At 44.3% G+C, this 20,210-nt stretch overlaps 1 protein-coding gene and 1 pseudogene across 1 annotated transcript in view; one reads left to right on the top strand and one right to left on the bottom strand.

The window, feature by feature from the left end:
* LOC113137738 (zinc finger protein 208-like) overlaps nucleotides 1-17,519 on the bottom strand; it is an 852,137-nt pseudogene extending 834,618 nt beyond the window's left edge.
* Nucleotides 1-20,210, top strand: part of LOC113137743 (NACHT, LRR and PYD domains-containing protein 12-like) — an 884,868-nt gene that overhangs the window by 741,609 nt on the left and 123,049 nt on the right. The window lies entirely within an intron of this gene.

The following is a 20,210-nucleotide window of genomic DNA, read 5'->3' as shown; positions in this document are numbered from 1 at the left end:
GAGGAAAGCCCATGTCCGGCTTTTGCCCTCTTCCTAGGGGAAGTTGTTGTAACCGTGGGCTCAGCCAGGTGCCTTGACCACCAAGGTGGGACTAACGCCTCTTGCACTGAAGGGGGAAGGTCACCCTCACTTGCCGACGACAGCAGTGCCAACTTCGCTAATCTCAGTGCACGGGGCAAGTAGCTGCAATTCATGCATGGGTTGTCAGACAGGCCTTACCTCAGGTGAACAGGACCAAGGCAGGCCGGACAGAGGTCGTGTCCATCATCAGGCTGAAGTGCATCCCCACAAGTCCCACAGCAGTGAGCCCCATCCATGATGAGAAGCTCCACTGCCTGCACCAGTATTAGGCAGCAGGGGTTGAACTAAACCTGCTAGCCAAGCCACCAAAAAACAACAGGCTGAGTGTGTCACTTGCTATGTAGTGGCACTGCGAGCCGGGCTCAAGAAGAAAAGAGGAAAAGAGCCTTGGCTGACACCGGAATATATATCACCTCTGGGGGTAATCTGGGGTCACAGGTGACTTTTTTGATATAATTACTCGAACTGCGCATGCGCAAAAGAACTGTGGAGGCACTTTGTGTCAATAAAGACACACACCAGATAAATATCTTTCTGAGTTTTATTCACACGCTGACATCCAGCTACATCAAGTGAGAAGGATCATCTCAGAGTGGGATTTTTACACCACATTTCCCCTTTGAGCATTTCAATAAATTTCTAATACATCATCCATGTCCTGAATAATCAAACTGACCAATCACCACCAGTTTAAACAAGTGACTTAATCCATAATAACCACATCCCCAATTAATACTTCAAATCAGAACAAGAATTACTACATGCAAGGACATATACTAGATAACTCTCACAATAGTAAATAATTATATGATGTAAACTAAGAATTAATGTTTATCAAATATACCATTAAATATCTGCATGTCACAGCATATAAAGATAAGAAAACAGTAAATAAAAGTCGTAGATTAACCCTCTGGGATCTGAGGGAGTTTTGGGGTCCTGGACAAGTTTTGACATGTCCTGACATTTGTGCTTTTTTCAGTTGCTTTTAAACATATTAATGGCTAAAGTCTGATAACACTGTAATCAGCACAAACTGGACTACAATAGTATGTGAGCAGCAAGTTTATACATGATTGTGTTTTTGAAGCAGTGTTGGTTAGTGAAAAACTACAATTTTTTAGTCACTGAAATAAGACCACAAAACGAGAGTTACGCATGTAACTGCGGTTCTATGAATCCTGAATGACCGCCAGAGGGCGGTGCTGTAAGCACTGAATGTTCCCTTCGCGCATGTGCAGTTCAAGTAATTATATCAACAAAGTCACGTGTGACCCCGGATGACCCCCAGAGGTGATATATTCCGGCGTCATCTGAGGATCTTTTCCTACAGAATCTTCTCGCGGGAACGCAAGGATCCTGAGGGACAAGAGAGCTCTGGCGGTCATTCAGGATTCATAGAACTGCAGTTACATGCGTAACTCTCGTTCTATTTCATCTTTCCTGACCGCCAGAGGGCGGTGCTGTAAGCACTAAATTACTTATACCAGCGAAGTCATGAAGAATCCTGAGTATCCACCTCATGGAGAGGACCCCAAGGCCTCTGGCCAGAGGACCACCACCAGTGGCTGAGGGGTTACCACATTCAGCCTATAGAACCTGGAAAATGTGCTGGGCGATGTCCATGAAGCAGCAGCACATATATCGTCCAAGGGTACACCTCTCAAGGCCGCTCATGATGTTGCGACACCTCTAGTGGAGTGACTCTTTAGGCTTTGTGGCGGCGAGCGATTGCCTGCCTTGTAGGCATGCGAGATGACATTGACAATCCAATGGGAGAGGCGTTGCTTAGAAAGGGCGCGACCCCTCGTAAGACCCTCATAGCACAAGAACAGCTGGTCAGACGTTCTTACCGCAGCTGTAGCGGCAATGTATGCCCACAGTGCGCGTACTGGGCACAACAGTCTCAGCCTATCCCCCCCTGATTCCAGTGGGGGGTCAAACCGTGCAAGCCTTATGGGTTGGTTGCAGTGGGAGCCAGACAAAACCTTTGGGAGGAAGGCTGTGTTCAACCAAAGCGTAATGCCTGAGTCGTCCGGACTCCATCTCAGGCACGTCTCACTGACCGACAGGGCATGCAGCTCGCTAACGCGTTTTGCAGAGGTAATTGCCAGCAAAAACGCAGTTTTACGCGATACCCATTTCAGTTCTGCCTGTAACAATGGCTCGAAAGGGGGCCTGCACATAGCCTCCAGCACCAGCGGCAGATCCCATGCCGGTGCACGTGGGCGCGTCGGTGGGTACAACCGCCGGGCCTCCCTCAGAAAAAGAGACCCCAGGGCATGACGTCCCACTGTACTGTGGCCCACCCAAGCATGGTGACATGATATTGCAGCCACATACACTTTCAGGGTAGAGGGGGAACGGCCCTTCTCCAGGAGGGACTGAAGGAAGTCCAGGATCGTGGCCACTGGGCAAGATACTGGATCCTCCCCACGCTCAACACACCACTGTGAGAACAGCTTCCACCTGTTCTCATACTGCTAGCGAGTGGACAGTGCCCTTGCGTTCAGGATGGTCTGCCAGACAGGGTTTGAGAGAACTGTCTGCTGCAGTTCGGACCCTCCAACGGCCAAACCCACAGCTGGAGACGTCGAGGATTGGGGTGCCAGATCCTCCCTCCCAGCTGGGACAGAAGGTCTTCCCTGTGCGGAAGGCACCATGGCCTGCCGCAACAGAGTTGGCACAGTAGTGAGAACCATGGCCACACCGGCCAGAAGGGAGCCACCAATAACAGTCTGTGACCCTCCTGAAGAACCCGTTGGAGGGTTGGAACCACTAGGGATAGCGGTGGGAAAGCATACAAGAGACCCCGAGGCCAGGGATGGGCTAGAGCATCCTGGCCCAGGGGGCCTATCAGCCCCACCAGGGAAAACCAGAGAGGACAGTGCATCGACTCCAGCGAGGCAAACAGATCCACCTCTGCCCTGCCATAGAGGCTCCAGATCTTGTGTACCACCTCCGGGTGGAGACGCCACTCTCCCGGAGGGGGCACCTGCCGAGAGAGGTAGTCTGCGAGCTGGCTCCTCTCTCCTGGTAGGTACACTGCCTGCAGGCTGGACAGGCGCGGGGCAGCCCATACCAAAAGATCCCAGGCCGCCTTCAGAAGTTGGCCAGACCTGGTCCCCCCTTGATGATTGATGTGATGTTCGCAGTATTGTCCGACTGTATAAGCACGTCTTCCCCTCAGATATGGCATAAAATACCTGAGGGCTAGATGCACCGCCTGCAGTTCCAACACATTGATGTGGTCGGTGCGTTCCCTTACAGGCCACTGCCCCTGTGCCATCCTGTGTTGCCACACTGCTCCCATCCTGTGGGGCAGGCATCTGTAGAGACAACTTCTCTCCGCAAAGTCACCGTCTGAGAGGGGATCAGACAGCTCTTGACCTGGAATCCTAACCTGGCCACATGGGACAACAGACGAGCCGTGTCCTGAGTGGCCTGAGCCTGGGATTTGGCGCAGACCAGCCAATCGTCCAGGTACGGCAATAGTTTGACACCCCGGGCTTGCAAGGGAGCAAGAGCCGCCTTTACACACCGAGTGAACACCCGTGTCTGGCCTCCTGAGCCCGAATGGTGCGTTCCAGCGCTTCCGATGCAGCTGACCCAAACAATTCTCCCGGTTCCACAGGGACACTACGGAGAACTGCTCCGTCAGTGCCGACTGCGCTAGCCATATCTGACGGCGAGCCTGGACTAGGAACGACATCATCCTACCCAGCTCACGGGTTAACAGACCAAAAGCCTGCAATGCTGCATCGCTGAATGCCGTAGTGGAAGCCGCATCTGCGCTGTCCGGCAAGGAGGCCTATATGGCATTCATCAGGTGCGCCAGTGAGTTTCCAGGACGGCCAGCGCGCGCACCGGCGTCATAGGCCCTTGTCACCAAGTCATCTGTAATTCGGCATTGGGGCCGCGGGCACCGGACAGTGGGGTGCAGGGCCTCCTCAGGTGTCACAATGAGGGAGGCAATAGCTGGCTCCACTGCTGGCATGTGGGCCAAGCCAGCCTCCGCTGCATTGTGCATGAATGCCAGGACTCGACCATCTGCTGAAAGCCGAGACTTGGCTCTTGGGTCCCGCCAACAGGCGTGTAGCTCCCCCAAATATTCTCTGGAAGGGGGAACAGCAAAGGCCATAGGGGGCCGTCCACGCCTGAAGAAGGCACCCTGCGGGGTCGAGTCAGCCTGCTGTGGGACCTCTATTTTTAAGCACTCCAGCGCCGTACGCATGAGGCATTGCATCGAAGTGTTCCCTGTGTCACTCAGCGAGCTGCGACCAGAGGACACCGAACTTGTGTCTGAAGGCCGAGAGGCCCCCTCCCCAGCATCCTCCATAAACTGGGAAGCTGAGGCAGCCAATGAAAGGACATCGTCCTCCAGGGCCCAACCAGGCATAGGCAGAGAGGACGGCTCTGCTGTCGCTGCTGGAGGGTCAGGGTGTTGAGCTAAGAACACAGATCTCATCTCGGCTAATTCCGCTGACAGCCGGTCAACCCTCGAGGAAAGCCCACATCCGGCTTTTGTCCTTTTCCTAGAGGGGGGTGTTATAACCACGGGCTCAGCCAGGTGCCTTGACCGCCGAGGGGGCCCCAACGCCTCACGTCCTGAGGGGCGAAGGTCACCCTCATCCCCCGGTGTCAGCAGTGCTAACCTGGCTAATCTCCATGCATGAGGCAAGTAGCTGCAATTCATGCATGGGTTGTCAGATAATCCTTCCCTTAGGTGATCCAGACCGAGGCAGGCCGGGCAGAGGTCGTGCCCATCATCCAGCAAAAGTATGTCACCGCAGGTCGCACAGCAGTGAGCCCCCTCCATGCTGGGAGGCTTCACTATCTGCTCCAGTATAAGGTGGCCGGCACTTCCCTGTTGCTGCAGCCGCAGCCGAGGGGAACAATCCAACTGCCGAAAGCTGGGAGCTGGGAGCGCGAACGCTGCCGTCACCAGTAGAGGCTGAAGGTGCCGCCTGTATGTCCTTTTTTGTTTATGTTGTTTCTCCTTTTTTTTATATAAGGAAATCTGGTACAGCGTCTCAACCGCAGTCGAGAAATGATGCAGCAAAACAAAAATGGGAGCGGGGAGCGCGAACGCTGCCGTCACCAGTAGAGGCCGAAGGCACCGTCTGTATTGCCCTCTCTTTCCTTGTATTTTCCTTTTTTTTTCTTTTTTTTTTATGAAGACATCCGCTACATTGTCTCAACCGCAATGGGTAAACGATGAGGCAAAACAAAAAATGGGAGAGGGGAGCGTGAACGCTGCCGTCACCAAGATAGGATCAGATCACTCCTAACAGAAAACACTACGGCGCTTCCAGCACCGCGAAACGACGAGTTAGTGCCCAAGTGGGAGCGGGGAGCGAAAACGCTACCATCACCAGTAGAGGCTTCAGACGAATCCCTTGCTGTTTTATAGTTACATAAATCAACTGCAGCATTTCAACCACAGCGAAACAATGATGCATCAAAAGTAAAGTGGGAGCGGGGAGCGCGAACGGTGCCGTCACCAAGATATAGTCAGCCCACTACCGAGCCGAAAACAAACTACGGTGCTTCTACTGCAGCAACAAACGATGCAGAGGTCACCTAATTGGGAGCGGGTAGCGCAAACGCTACCGTCACCCACAAATGCTCGTTAGTATGGCGGCTCGCGCCGCAAGCAAACCCTCCAGCAAACAAGTGGGAGAGGGGAGCGGAAACGCTACCGTCACCACAAGTTCTCAAATCACTATTAACAAAAAACAACTACGGCAGCTTGACCGCCGCAAACAAACAATGCGTCAAACTCAGAAGAAATGGGTGAGGGGAGCGGAAACGCTGCCGTCGCCACAAGATTTCAAGTCACTACTAACGAAAAACAACTATGGCGTTTTCACCGCAGCCAACAAACAATGCGTCAAACGCCGAAGAAATGGGAGAGGGGAGCGCGAACGCTACCGTCACCAGCAAATGCTCGTCAGTATGGCGGCTTGCGCCGCAAGCAAATCCTACAGCAAACAAGTGGGAGAGGGGAGCGGAAACGCCACCATCACCAACAAATTAGAGTCGAAACGGAAATCAACTTTGTTGCTGTGGTATACCCACAGCGAAAAAGCGCACAAGTATTACCTCCAGGGTAATGTTACAGCGTGAAATCCCCGAATTCACAGTCGCAGCCCCTGGAGGGCGGAATCCCGCTTCTCCGACCAATGTGGTCACGGAGCTCTCAGCAACTGGTAAGGAGTGTGCCGCTCCATGCGAACCGCGCGCGAGGAGAAAAGAGGAAAAGAGCCTCGGATGACACCGGAATATATCACCTCTGGGGGTCATCCGGGGGTCACACGTGACTTTGTTGATATAATTACTCGAACTGCGCATGCGCGAAGGGAACATTCAGTGCTTACAGCACCACTCTCTGGCGGTCAGGAAGGATGAAATAGAACACAAACAGAACATTGGTTCACAAGACTTTGGAGAACTGGATGTTGTAGGCTTAAAGTGTTTACTTCACAGTGATGTGAAAGTCATCTTGTTCACTCATTCACAGTAAACAATACATTGGTCTAAATTTTCTAAGACACTTTTTGTTTAGAAAAGACATATACACGAAGGTGTGTCTGAGGATGAATAGTCGTGATTTACCTGAGAAGACAAAAGACGCACTCAACGACCAGACAAAGACCCGCATAATGAGCCTTTCAGTCAATGTGGCTGAGAGGGGTTTAGTGCAGCACAATACAATGCTGAGCCAAACGTTGGTTATTTGAGTTAAAATCAGTGTTTTTACTCTGAGGACAAACTAAACTATTTGTCTGTGTGGAATATAAGAAATGCTTCTTCACCTACATAACGTGCCATCATCCAAACGCGCAGAAAAAGTGAGTAAATTCTATGATGAAGTTTGACGTTTTATGTCATTTCTCGGGGGTGTGCACAGAATTACCTGGTTCACCTGAGATTATTTCATACAACAGAGTACGAGGAGTGATCGCATTACCTTTAATGAGGTGAGACAGGAAAAAAACGTACTTCTCTTTACGTTCATACGGATTAAATAAAAAGTGATGATTTGTTTTCGGCTTGAATTGTTTCATTTAAAAGATATTCGCTGAGATTCTGGTTGTTTTATTTACGTGTCTGTGAAGATGACATAGAGAAGACAGAGAGCGCACTGTCTGCTTTCTTTATTTAACAAAAGCACAGCGTTTTGTTGTTATTATGATGGTATACTACTAAAACTAGACCCTTTACAGATTTGAATGATATATTTCTTTTATCTGTACGATTAAAATTGACGGAGTAATTTAAGTTTTTTCAACGTTATCAGGAGAAGATGCGTAAAACATACCGGCGTGTTCGTCGACCCCAGAGGGTTAAAGGCATTTATCAAACATTTGTGATAATGAGTCTAAGTTAAAAATAACAATTTGGTAAATGGTCTTATACTTGTAGAGTGCTTTTCTACACTCAAGTTCACTCAAAACACTTTTACACTTTGTCCATATCCCCATCCACTCACACACCGATGGAACGGCCACCAGAGGCAACTTGGGGTTCAGTGTCTTGCCCAAAAACTCTAAAATATGTGGACTAGTGAAGTCAGGGATTGAATCACCAACACTGGTTCATGATTGACCTGCTCTACCTCCTAAGCCACAGCCTCTATTTCATAGCAATAGAGAAACAAAGATAAAAGCAGGCCAGTCTTAGACCTTGGACCTGTGGACATACCCTGTTTACAGCATTGTAATGTCTTGGTGGGTCTTTAGGCTATTTGATATAGAATTCAATCATAGTGGTCAGCTTTAACATTTCTTCTTGGTGTGAATGCGCTTATGGGCTGTTAAAGAACTTGATCTAACGAAAGCTTTTCCACATTGCTCACACCAGTACGGTTTCTCTCCAGAATGAATAAACCAATGTGTTTTCAGATTGCCTAACTGTAAGAAGGCTTTTCCACACTGGTCACACCAGTACGGCTTCTCTGCAGAGTGAATACGCTGATGTGATTTGAGAGTGCCTAACTCTGTGAAGGCTTTTCCACATTGGTCACAGCAGTATGGCTTCTCTCCAGAGTGAATACGCTGATGTGTTTTCAGGTGGTCTAACCGTGAGAAGGTTTTTCCACACTGGTCACACTTGTATGGCTTCTCTCCAGAGTGAATACGCTGATGTTTTTTGAGAGTGCCTAACACTGTGAAGGCTTTTCCACATTGGTCACACCTGTATGGCTTCTCTCCAGAGTGAATACGCTGGTGTGTTTTTAGGGTGCCTAACTGTGAGAAGGCTTTTCCACACTGGTCACACTTGTATGGCTTCTCTCCAGAGTGAATATGTTGATGAGTTGTTAGGTGGCCTAACTGTGAGAAGGTTTTTCCACACTGATCACACCAGTATGGTTTCTCTCCAGAATGAATACGCTGATGTTTTTTGAGGGAGCCTAAGTCAGTGAAAGCTTTTCCACACTGGTCACAGCTGTATGGCTTCTCTCCAGAGTGAATACGCTGATGTGTTATCAGGTGACTTAACACTGTGAAGGCTTTTCCACATTGGACACAGCTGTACAGCTTCTCTCCAGAGTGAATGCGCAGATGTGCTTTCAGAGTGCCTGACAGTGTAAAGGCCTTTCCACACTGGGCACAGCTATACGGTTTCTCACCAGAGTGAATACGCCGATGTGTTTTCAGGTTGCCTAACTGTGAGAAAGCTTTTCCACACTGGTCACACCAATACAGTTTCTCTCCAGAGTGAATACGCCGATGTGTTTTCAGGTTCCTTAAATGTGTAAAGGCTTTTCCACACTGGTCACAGCTGTACATTTTCTTTGCAGTGTGAACGTGTTGATTAATCTCTAAACTCTGCAATGTTGTGAAGGTCTTGCTGACTCCCTTTCTTCTTTTCTATTTGTAAAAAAGAAAAAAGTGAAATGAAAATATGTGTGAAAATATGAAATAACACGATAGAACAATCTAAAACCATAAATGACATTTACAAAATGTCTATGAAAAATGAACATAATAAAAACTATTTCCTTGGAGTTCTATTTCATTCCAAAGTTCTAAAGGTGTGTTGTGTCTCATCCACATATTTTGACATTTTTAAAATGATTTTTCTTAAAATGTATGCTTGCCTCAACTCAATAGCTTTTCTAAGTATTAACATTACTTTTAACTTTTTATCATCTTTTATTTGGACATAACTCTCTGAAGTAGAGTGCCATGTTTCAAGCACTAGCTTAAGTTTGAAATTACAGAATTTCTCTTAAGTCTAAATTAAATTTTCTCTTACCCAAATTTGGTTTTGAGAAACAATCACCAAACTGTCTGGTAATGATTACTTTAAAGTTAGACCAAGTTTTACAACACAATGCCACACAGACCCTGGTCTGTCAACCACCACAACACATAAGAACACCACGAACATAAGGAGTATACCAGCTTGGGGACAAAGACACTCTCTGAGCCTAAATGGCCTCCAAAGCAGACTGTCTTGCACTACTTGCATAGTAACCTCACAAAGCTCCAGGTGATGGCTAAGTACTCTGTGGTGAACAGCTGATGTCTCAACCTGCAAAAACAGAAGTATTTTTGCCCCCAAATCTTCCTTTAAACTATAGAACTTAGTACCAAACTCTAACATGATGTAACAAATTTCAACCATCATTACTGACAAGTTCAGTCCATAAATTCCATTAATCTATTCCATTGTTCATCATGTATTATTTTAATCAGTGATCTTTCCCATGTCCTCTTTTCCTGTGTACCCATGTAAATAAATGTATTGTACGAAGCATCTCATTCTCTACCAAAATAATATAAATCAAGAACATTTTAATTTCTGGCTTTATCATGCCGCAAGTAATTCAGAACTGACAAAGTCTCCTGGATGAGACGACATGTTTTTTTCACCTTTAAAAACCATGTCCAGATAACTTGTTTTTAAACCATCTGGATGGCTGAGAACCTTCAGAGACATATTGTATATGATATTTTTGGATCATTATTGCTGCTGTATGAATGGGTGTTTTGCATTTTACCTCTATAGATGTTTAGGGTTGGGCTAATTTTACCTACTTCATTAGGTAGTTTAATCTACAGTAATGCATCAGGTTGTTTAAGCTTATCATATATTTGTAGTGTTGCTGTTGTATCTCTAAAAAGTCAACTTTTCATCAGCTCAAACACAATGCATTTCCAGCTAGTCCAGGAGGGTCACTGTGTGGTACGGCGCATGCACTGCATCCTGCCGCAATACCTTCCAGCGCATAGTGAGAAGAGCTGAGAGGATTGTCGGGGTCTATCTCCCCTCCCTCCAGGACATCTACAGCACCTGTCTCACCCTAAAAGCCATCAGCATTGCAGGTGATCCCACCCACCCGTCACACAACTTCTTTAGTCTCCTGTCATCAGGGAGAGGACTGAGGAGTCTCTGAGCCAGGACCTGTAGACTGAAGAACAGCTTCAGCCACCAGGCTGTCGGGAAGCTGAACTCTCTCCCCCCTGCCCCCTGCACGTACAAACTCTGACCTCTAACCTCCAAACCCCCACCCCAGTACACAAACTGCCCTCATTGGCTGCACCAGTCACTTTATGCTGAATTTGGACTGATAAGCTCACTTACTTGCACTACTATTCAGTACATCTAAACTGTTCATATATTGCACTGGTTTTGTATGCTAAGCTGCTATGTGCCTTGTGCTATTTGTACTTGTTTATCTTTTTACTTTATCTTATTTAAGTTTATTTTCCATGCCCTTATTGTAATTTTTACATTGCACTATTTAGTGTTTAGAGTTTATCTGTATGTACCAAGTGTCTGAGAGTAACACAATTTTGATTTTCTGTATGTGCTCTACATGTGGAAGAATTGACAAAAAAGCAGACTTTGACTTTGAAATATATAGATGCATATTTTTACAGTTAATAAACATTAACAAACAATGCCACGGCGTGAAGACTTTCAATCTAGTGTTATTTTGTGGAAATAAACTGTCTTAGGTAACAGTTTACCACTTTAAGGTAAATACACTGTCAAGTGTAGTGTAAAATAAAGTGTTAACCACTCTTATTATTTGTTAACTCAATATGCCACCTTTCTATTGTATTCTAGAATGGCGCCTCTTAGGTGGTAGCCAGTTAGCCAGTCACAGCAGCTCCTCTGTTTGTTTGTTGCAAGTTTTTTACTGAATTATCATCTGTTAATCCAAGTCAAGTCAAGATCTATGCTTTCTCTCTGATAACGGATGAAAGTGGATGAGTTAGGATCTTCTAATTCCTGTGGAGAGACATATGGATATTATGGAAAAATATAATATCAGAAAATATACGTCTCTGTAGCAACGGCATCTATGCAAGGGAGCAACTGTTAGCTCTCAAGGGAACAAGTCTGCTTCTTGGTATATAACCTGAAATCCCCGAGTTGAGACAATAATATCAAAGAGGTGTGGAATGGGATGAAAATAATGATAACAAGTCACACACTGCTGTGGAAGGAGACTCAAAGTTTGCTAATGAACTTAACCTGTTCTTTAATAGATTTGACACCACCTCTGCTTCTTACTCTGATCCATTGTCCTCACACACTATCCCTCCACCCTACACCACTTTAGCTGATGCCTTGGAGTCTCTTCACATCCCTCCACCCAACATCTCTGCCAATGCTGCCTCCCCATTGCCCACTGATACCATCTCCTCTATCAGCAGCCATACAGAATTGAAGTATACCTCACCTCCAATAACTCCTGCCCTGCCTTCACCATCTGACTCCTCATCAACACAATACACAGGCCCAGTCTTTGCCACAGAACATGTGAGGAAGGAACTACAGTCAAGCCCAAAATTATTCATACCCCTGGCAAATTCTGACTTAAAGTTACTTTTATTCAACCAGCAAGTTTTTTCTTGATTAGAAATGACACAGGCGTCTCCCAGAAAAAAAGAAGACAATGTACAAGAGACATCATTGTGGAAAAATGTATTACTTTATTTACATTTGAACAAAAAGTGGCATGTGAATAACAGTAACTTTAAGTCAGAATTTGCCAGGGGTATGAATAATTTCAGGCTTGACTGTAGCTAAACTAAAGACCAACAAAGCAAAAGGACCAGGTGTGTGCTGGACAGCTTGCAGAGGTTTTTCAGAAACTCTTCAACCTCTCTCTGAGGCTCAAAAAGGTGCCTAAGTTATGGAAAACTTCCTGAATTGTCCCATTACCTAAAAGAACCCGTCCCAGTACCCTTAGTGACTTCAGACCAGTAGCGCTAACATCACGTCATGAAAGTGTTTGAGAGACTGGTCCTGCAACACCTGAGATCTCAAGTGTCTGAATTTCTGGACCCCCTGCAGTTTGCATATCAAGAACACATCGGAGTGGAAGATGCCATCATTTTCTTAATGCACAGAGCATACTCCCACCTGGAGAGGCAGGGCAACACTGTGAGAGTCATGTTTTTCGACTTTTCAAGTGCTTTCAACACTATTCAGCCTCACCTGCTAAGTGCAAAGATGCAGCATATGGAAGTTCCCGAAGACATGGTGGAGTGGATCAAAGACTACCTCACTGGGCGGCCACAGTTTGTTCGCTTAGATGGCTGCATATCTGATGTAGTGATGAGCAGCACCGGTGCACTTCAAGGAACTGTACTGGCACCATTCCTGTTTACATTCTACACCTCAGACTTCCGCTACAACTCAGGAACCTGTCACCTCCATAAGTTCTCTTATGACTCTTCAATCATTGGATGCATTAATAATGATAACGATGAGGAATACAGACACTTGATGAAAAGCTTTGTTGATTGGTGTAACAACTGTCTAAAGCTCAATATCAAGAAAACCAGAGAACTGGTGGTGGACTTTAGGAGGAGCAGGAAGACCCCAGTCCCTGTCTCCATCCTTGGAGATTGTGGACTCCTACAAATACCTTAGAGTCCACATTAACAACAAACTGGACTGGTCAAACAATACAGATGCACTCTTCAAGAAAGGACAGAGATGACTGTTCTTCCTCAGGAGACTGTGTTCCTTTGGTGTGTGCAACAAGCTACTGAAGATGTTCTATCAGTCTGTAGTAGTGTAGTAGTGAGTGCACTGTTCTTTGAAGTTGTGTGCTGAGGAGGGGGCAGGATTGGAACTGGACAGTCGGGAGGCTGTGGCAGAGAGGAGGATGGTGGACAAAATCAACTCCATATTGGACAATTCTGCCCACCCACTTCATGAGGAACTGTGGCGAATGGGAAGTTCATTCAGCCACAGACTAATTCCCCCTAAAGCCAAGACAGAGATTCAGGAAGTCTTTTGTGTCCACGGCCATAAGACTCGATAATTCCACAATATAAACACACACACACACACACACACACACACACACCCAAAATAAATAATTACTTTATTATTTTTCTACATACAAGTTAATTACTTTATTACTTTATTTAATTACTTATGAATTATTATTGATTAATATAATTTAAATAATCTCAAATTTAATAACTTTGAATAACTGCTGTAACAATTGAACTTCTTCTTCTTCTTCTTCTATAGTCTATGCCCCTATCTGCCCTGAAATCCTAGAATCACCCCTGTATATATTACTCATTACTGCGGTCAAGCCAGCTGCAGTTCAGGAAAACACGGTCAAGCTAGCCGCAATTGAAATTTTGAGCATGTGTTACTATGATTACATTAACTTGAGGAACAACACAGAACTTTCAGAGCGCTTTTCATTTTGCTCAACAGAAACATAAGCTGTCATGTTTCCGTTTTTTTTAACTTTGCCTTTATTAGATGATTTATTCCTAGTTCCTTTTTGACAGGTGTTTGTTTGAGTAATGGTTTTCTGTATTTTCCAGAGGGCTATAAAGACATCACTTCTCATAAGTAGAAAAAAAAACAATGGTTAGTTCTTATAGGGGACATCCCATACTATATACAGTGGGTACGGAAAGTATTCAGACCCCTTTAAATTTTTCACTCTTTGTGTCATTGCAACCATTTGCCAAAATCAAAAAAGTTCATTTTATTTCTCATTAATGTACACTCAGCACCCCATCTTGACAGAAAAAAAACAGAAATGTAGAAATTTTTGCAAATTTATTACAAAAGAAAAACTGAAATATCACATGGTCATAAGTATTCAGACCCTTTGCAGTGACACTCATATTTAACTCACATGCTGTCCATTTCTTCTGATCCTCCTTGAGATGGTTCTGCTCCTTCATTGGAGTCCAGCTGTATTTAATTAAACTGATTGGACTTGATTAGGAAAGGCACACACCTGTCTATATAAGACCTTACAGCTCACAGTGCATGTCAGAGCAAATGAGAATCATGAGGTCGAAGGAACTGCCCAAGGAGCTCAGAGATAGAATTGTGGCAAGGCACAGATCTGGCCAAGGTTACAAAAGAATTTCTGCAGCACTCAAGGTTCTTAAGAGCACAGTGGCCTCCATAACCCTCAAATGGAAAAAGTTTGGGACGACCAGAACTCTTCCTAGACCTGGCCGTCCAGCCAAACTGAGCAATTGTGGGAGAAGAGCCTTGGTGAGAGAGGTAAAGAAGAACCCAAAGATCACTGTGGCTGAGCTCCAGAGATGCTGTAGGGAGATGGGAGAAAGTTCCACAAAGTCAACTATCACTGCAGCCCTCCACCAGTCGGGACATTATGGCAGAGTGGCCCGACGGAAGCCTCTCCTCAGTGCAAGACATATGAAAACCTGAATAGAGTTTGCCAAAAAACACATGAAGGACTCCCAAACTATGACAAATAAGATTCTCTGGTCTGATGAGACCAAGATTGAACTTTTTGGCGTTAATTGTAAGTGGTATGTGTGGAGAAAACCAGGCACTGCTCATCACCTGCCCAATACAATCCCTAAAGTGAAACATGGTGGTGGGAGCATCGTGTTGTGGGGGTGTTTTTCAGCTGCAGGGACAGGACGACTGGTTGTAATTGAAGGAAAGATGAATGCGGCCAAGTACAGAGATATCCTGGAAGAAAACCTCTTCCAGAGTGCTCAGGACCTCAGACTGGGCCGAAGGTTCACCTTTCAACAGGACAATGACCCTAAGCACACAGCTAAAATAACAAAGGAGTGGCTTCGGAACAACTCTGTCACCGTTCTTGACTGGCCCAGCCAGAGCCCTGACCTAAACCCAATTGAGCATCTCTGAAAATGGCTGTCCACCAACGTTCACATCCAACCTGACAGAACTGGAGAGGATCTGCAAGGAAGAATGGCAGAGGATCCCAAAATCCAGGTGTGAAAAACTTGTTGCATCATTCCCAAGAAGACTCATGGCTGTACTAGCTCAAAAGGGTGCTTTTACTCAATACTGAGCACAGGGTCTGAATACTTATGACCATGTGATATTTCAGTTTTTCTTTTTTAATAAATTTGCAAAAATTTCTACATTTCTGTTTTTTTCTGTCAAGATGGGGTGCTGAGTGTACATTAATGAGAAATAAATGAACTTTTTTGATTTTGGCAAATGGCTGCAATGACACAAATAATGAAAAATTTAAAGGGGTCTGAATACTTTCCGTACCCACTGTACATACCTCATATGAAACCTATTTACTGCAGCATTTTGGGGATATGGGACATTATCCTACTTCAAAGGGCTATAAAGTCCCCATTTCTAAAAAGTAGAAAAAAAACCGGTCACATTAAATTAAAGGTCACATAACGAAAGCACATAGACACAAAACATTGTTTTACAACATATCAAGTCAATGTACATTTTCCTATTGTACATTCACCTAGTGTAGTACTCATATGTAGACTTCATTACAATTTTGACAGTGCCCATGCAGGTATGTTAACACAGGTGGGATGATACCATCCATTATACCATGATTTCTTGTTGTGTGCAGTCCTGTACACACAGTACACTCTGACAGGGGTTTGCCTAAAATTGGCTTCGCTCAGTTGTGGCTCTACTTTGAACTATAACTTTTCAGTTCTGAAACATTCTGCTCTCATCAGTCCCTCACAGAACAGACAAGTCTCAGGCCTAACATTGCAGCACAGAGCACGTGGAAATGCAACTGCAAACAAGCCACAGTTGCTGCTATTGCTTTGCTGCTGAACACTAGGAAATATTACCATGACTTGGTCTGCCCTTTGGCCTTAACATCCACGATAAGGCCTATGTGGCACTGGTGTCCAGCACTGTTGAGAGGCTATCATATATGCAAACCTCATTACCACCAGAAAAGCGGTTGCTTGCTGTGGGTAAAATTTTAATGAGTGGCTTGTGGCTACCCACAATTCCTCCTTTTTCAAATACACTAAAAAGTTTGGACGGAAATTCATTGATTTTTTGTGTATTCATTTGCAGTACTGTGAGAAGCAAAATCGATCTCATCATTGCTGAGCTAATAATTAGGGTGGAGAATAGAACTAAGAACTGTTCTTGCTGTTTTCTATAAAGTCTACTTGGAGGCAGTTTTTCAGTTGGGTTCTTCTCCAGCATGGACCAGGATTCATACCTCTTTGCATTTGTACATGTGTAAATGTGTAAGTCATTTCAACGTAACCTGTTGTTTCTGTCGTGCATTACACAATAGTATTATTGTTTAAAAATGCAAAAGTCTATTTTATCCGATTACTCAAGTAATCGCTGAAATATTCTGTAGAATACTCAACTCCAAAAATGATCCATAATTTCTTTTGTAAAGGCCCAGCATCTTGAGGGAGATGAGTACATCCTAGGGGAGATGATTTGAGTTTTCTTCTACTTAATGGCACATTTCTCTAAAATGCTGCAGTAAAAAGTTTTCATATGAGGTATGCATACAGCATTGGACACCCCATAAAGAAAAGGACCTTTTTTAATACTCTGGATCGAAATAAAGGTATATTTTAACATAAACTATTTATTTATTATTTATTTATAAACTATTTATTTATTATTTATTTATACTCTTTAGTGTATATTTTATTTTGTTTGTCCTGCTGTAAACTAATCTGAAAACAATGATTTGCAAGATAAACCTTAAAGAAAAATACAGAAAACCATCACTCAAATAAACAACTGGCTTGATCCCAGTTTTCTATCTATTAGTTAAGTCCTGAACACTGACCTGCTGATCGCTGGGACCAGAGGACGAGTCGGGCTCATTGGTCGGGTGGTCTGAGTCGATGAAGTCTTGATCCTGGTCGTCCTCCTTTATTCCGCTCTTGTATTCGTCCAGTTCGGTAGAATACAGATCCTGATCCTCCTCTTTAACTGCACCTTTGTTGTGGTCCTGGTTGACAAAACCCGGGTCCTCGTTTTTCTCCTTCGTAACAATAATGTAGTGGTCGATAAAATCCGGTTCCTGACTCTCCTCTTTAATTTCATGTTTGTAGTGATCCTGGTAGACGAAACCTGGGTCCTGGTTCTCCTTTTTAATCTCGGTTTTGTGGTAGTTATCGCTGTTTTCATGCTCTGGTTCTGTTTTTGTCGCCGCCATTTTGAGACGCAAACGTCACCAGAAGCTGAAACCCCGCCCCCCTTAGTAACCGTTGCTAAGTGTCAGCAGTGTGTGATAGGGCTTCGATGGGAGTGTTATCAGTGTTTGAGTCACTGTCCCAATATCATGGTGTGGAAATCAATGATGTGTGACAATAGTAAAGTTTGTGTACATTATTTACATTTGTAGAGGTGTGATATGTATGCAAGAAGGTATTTATATTCACATTGGAGTATGAATTGAATATTTCATTTGGAAACAAAGTGTATTTATGGAAGTGAGAGCTCCACTTTGATGAGTGCTTGTGTGACTGTGGCTATATAGTCCTTTCAGACTTAAAATATGAGGACCACCATGTCCACGGTGTCACTATAAAATAAATACATAAGTTACTGTGTGGGCTATTAGACTGACATTTACATCATATGTCCCTCAGCATGTCTATAATGTCTGCATCAAATTTTACTCTGACACAAAGCAGTGAGTCCAGAGAGCACAGCAGCAACCAACCCCCATCATGAGGCTCTAGATCTCTTCACAGCCATTGGATGCTGATAGATCCTTCAGACACAGATGGGACTCAACACGTTGAAATGGTTAACATCAGCGATATACAGCTCCAGGACCAGGGACACCTGCAGAAGGTACAGAGAGAAAGGGAGAGAGCACAAACTAGGGGAGAGAGAGAGAACACAAGGTTAGTAAGATTCAATGGTGGAATATACATGAGGTGGGAGGAGAGAAGAGAGGGGAGGGGAAGGGAAAGGGGGGGTTAGGGTAGGGGAGCTCAGTGCACCGATGGTCCTCGGGCAGTCTAGGCCTATAGCAGCATAACTAAGGGATGGTTCAGGGTTACCTGAAGCCAGCTCTAAATATATGCTTTGTCAACAAGGAAGGTTTTAAGTTTAGCCATAACAGAGAAGAGAGTGTCTGCCTCCTGAACCCAGACTGGGAGCTGGTTCCACACGAGAGGAGCTTGATAGCTAAAGGCTCTGCCTCCCATTCTACTTTTGGAAACCACAAGTGGACCTGCACTCTGAGAGGGAAGTGCTCTATTGGGATAATATGGTACTAGGTACTATGAGGTCTTTAAGGTATGAAGGAGCTTGATCATGAAGGGATTTTCATGTGAGGAGAGGAATTATGAAATATGATCTCTCTTGCTAGTTCTTGTCAGGACTCTGGCTGCAGCATTCTGGATCATCAGAAAATCAGAAAATCAGTGACTCTATTTTTACAGTTACATGCAAGAAGGACATCCAGATTTTTTTAATCAAAGTATTGTACTCCTAAACTATGAGATACTTGTTTATTGAAATATTTCCACATCTAAACGTTTTTGCTTTCATGCCATTTCTTATCCAAAATAAATTTAGTAGTTTTAAGCAACATCTGTCTGGGCCCATCATAATCTTAACGATACAGTCAAAGTCAGAATAATTAAATCAAACTTTGAGACAACTTTTACCTAAGAGACTAAAATTAATGTTGTGTAATCAGACCTTCCATAAATCTCAGCCATATGAAGGTCTTAATGTTAATTTTTTGTTGAAATCTTTTACAGAACTGTTGAGTCAACTGTATGATAATTTTGGAGGGTGCAGTTTGTGCTATTAGTGAACTGTTATGTTATTCTGATTATATCATCTAATTTAACAACAAACTACACCCTCCAAAATGATCAACCAGCTGACTCAACACCTCTCTAAAAGGTTTTGACAAAAACTGAACCTTTAACCCTTATAATTTTCACACATTTATTTATTTATTTATGACAGGTCTGTGATACAATCCTGGCCCATGCCAAAGAGAGGTTCTCTTTCACCGACCATCTTCTGAGTGCTACACTGCTGCAAGGAGAGATGTTTAAACAGCACAGTCATACGTTTCCTGTTGAGGCTCTGAACACCACAGTACCCTATGCTAAATAAGGCAAAGCTCAAGACGGGGTACGGAAAGTATTCAGACCCCTTTAAATTTTTTTAATATTTCAGTTTTTCTTTTTTAATAAATTTGCAAAAATTTCTACATTTCTGTTTTTTTCTGTCAAGATGGGGTACTGAGTGTACATTAATGAGAAATAAAATGAACTTTTTTGATTTTGGCAAATGGCTGCAATGACACAAAGTGTGAAAAATTTAAAGGGGTCTGAATACTTTCCATACCCACTGTATATGAGAGTCCTGAATTCAAGGGCTGCTGTGGTGCCCTGGCGCTGTACCAGGTTCTACTGAACTACAACCTTCAGGAGACTTTTACTGAGACTGTGGCTCTGTTGAACATCCTCATAACCACTTCCATGACAACGGCTGAAGCTGAGAGGTGTTTCTCAACCCTAAAGAGAATCAAGACATTCCTGAGAAATGCAATGGGACAAGAACGTCTCAATGCACTGGCCATGCTTTCCATGGAGGGAGAGTTAGTCAGGAAAACGCCCAATTTCAATGAGAGGGTAATTGATCACTTTGCTGCTTTGAAAGACAGACAAGCTAAATTCCAGTACAAGTGAGTAATGTAATTGGTAAGTGGATACAACAGAAGTGAGTACACTCCTGTGCAAAATTAAACATTCAATACTACACTACTCACAAAAAGTTAGGGATACTCGACTTTCAGGTGAAATTTATGGAAAATGTAAAAAGTTCATACTACAGTGATATTATAACATGAAAGTATGGCATTTAAGTAGAAGTATGCA

This window comes from Mastacembelus armatus, unplaced genomic scaffold (assembly GCF_900324485.2).
Source record: "Mastacembelus armatus unplaced genomic scaffold, fMasArm1.2, whole genome shotgun sequence".
Classification (NCBI taxonomy): Eukaryota; Metazoa; Chordata; class Actinopteri; order Synbranchiformes; family Mastacembelidae; genus Mastacembelus; species Mastacembelus armatus.
The sequence above is the reverse complement of the archived record's forward strand: the minus strand, read 5'-3'. Positions and strand labels throughout refer to the sequence as shown.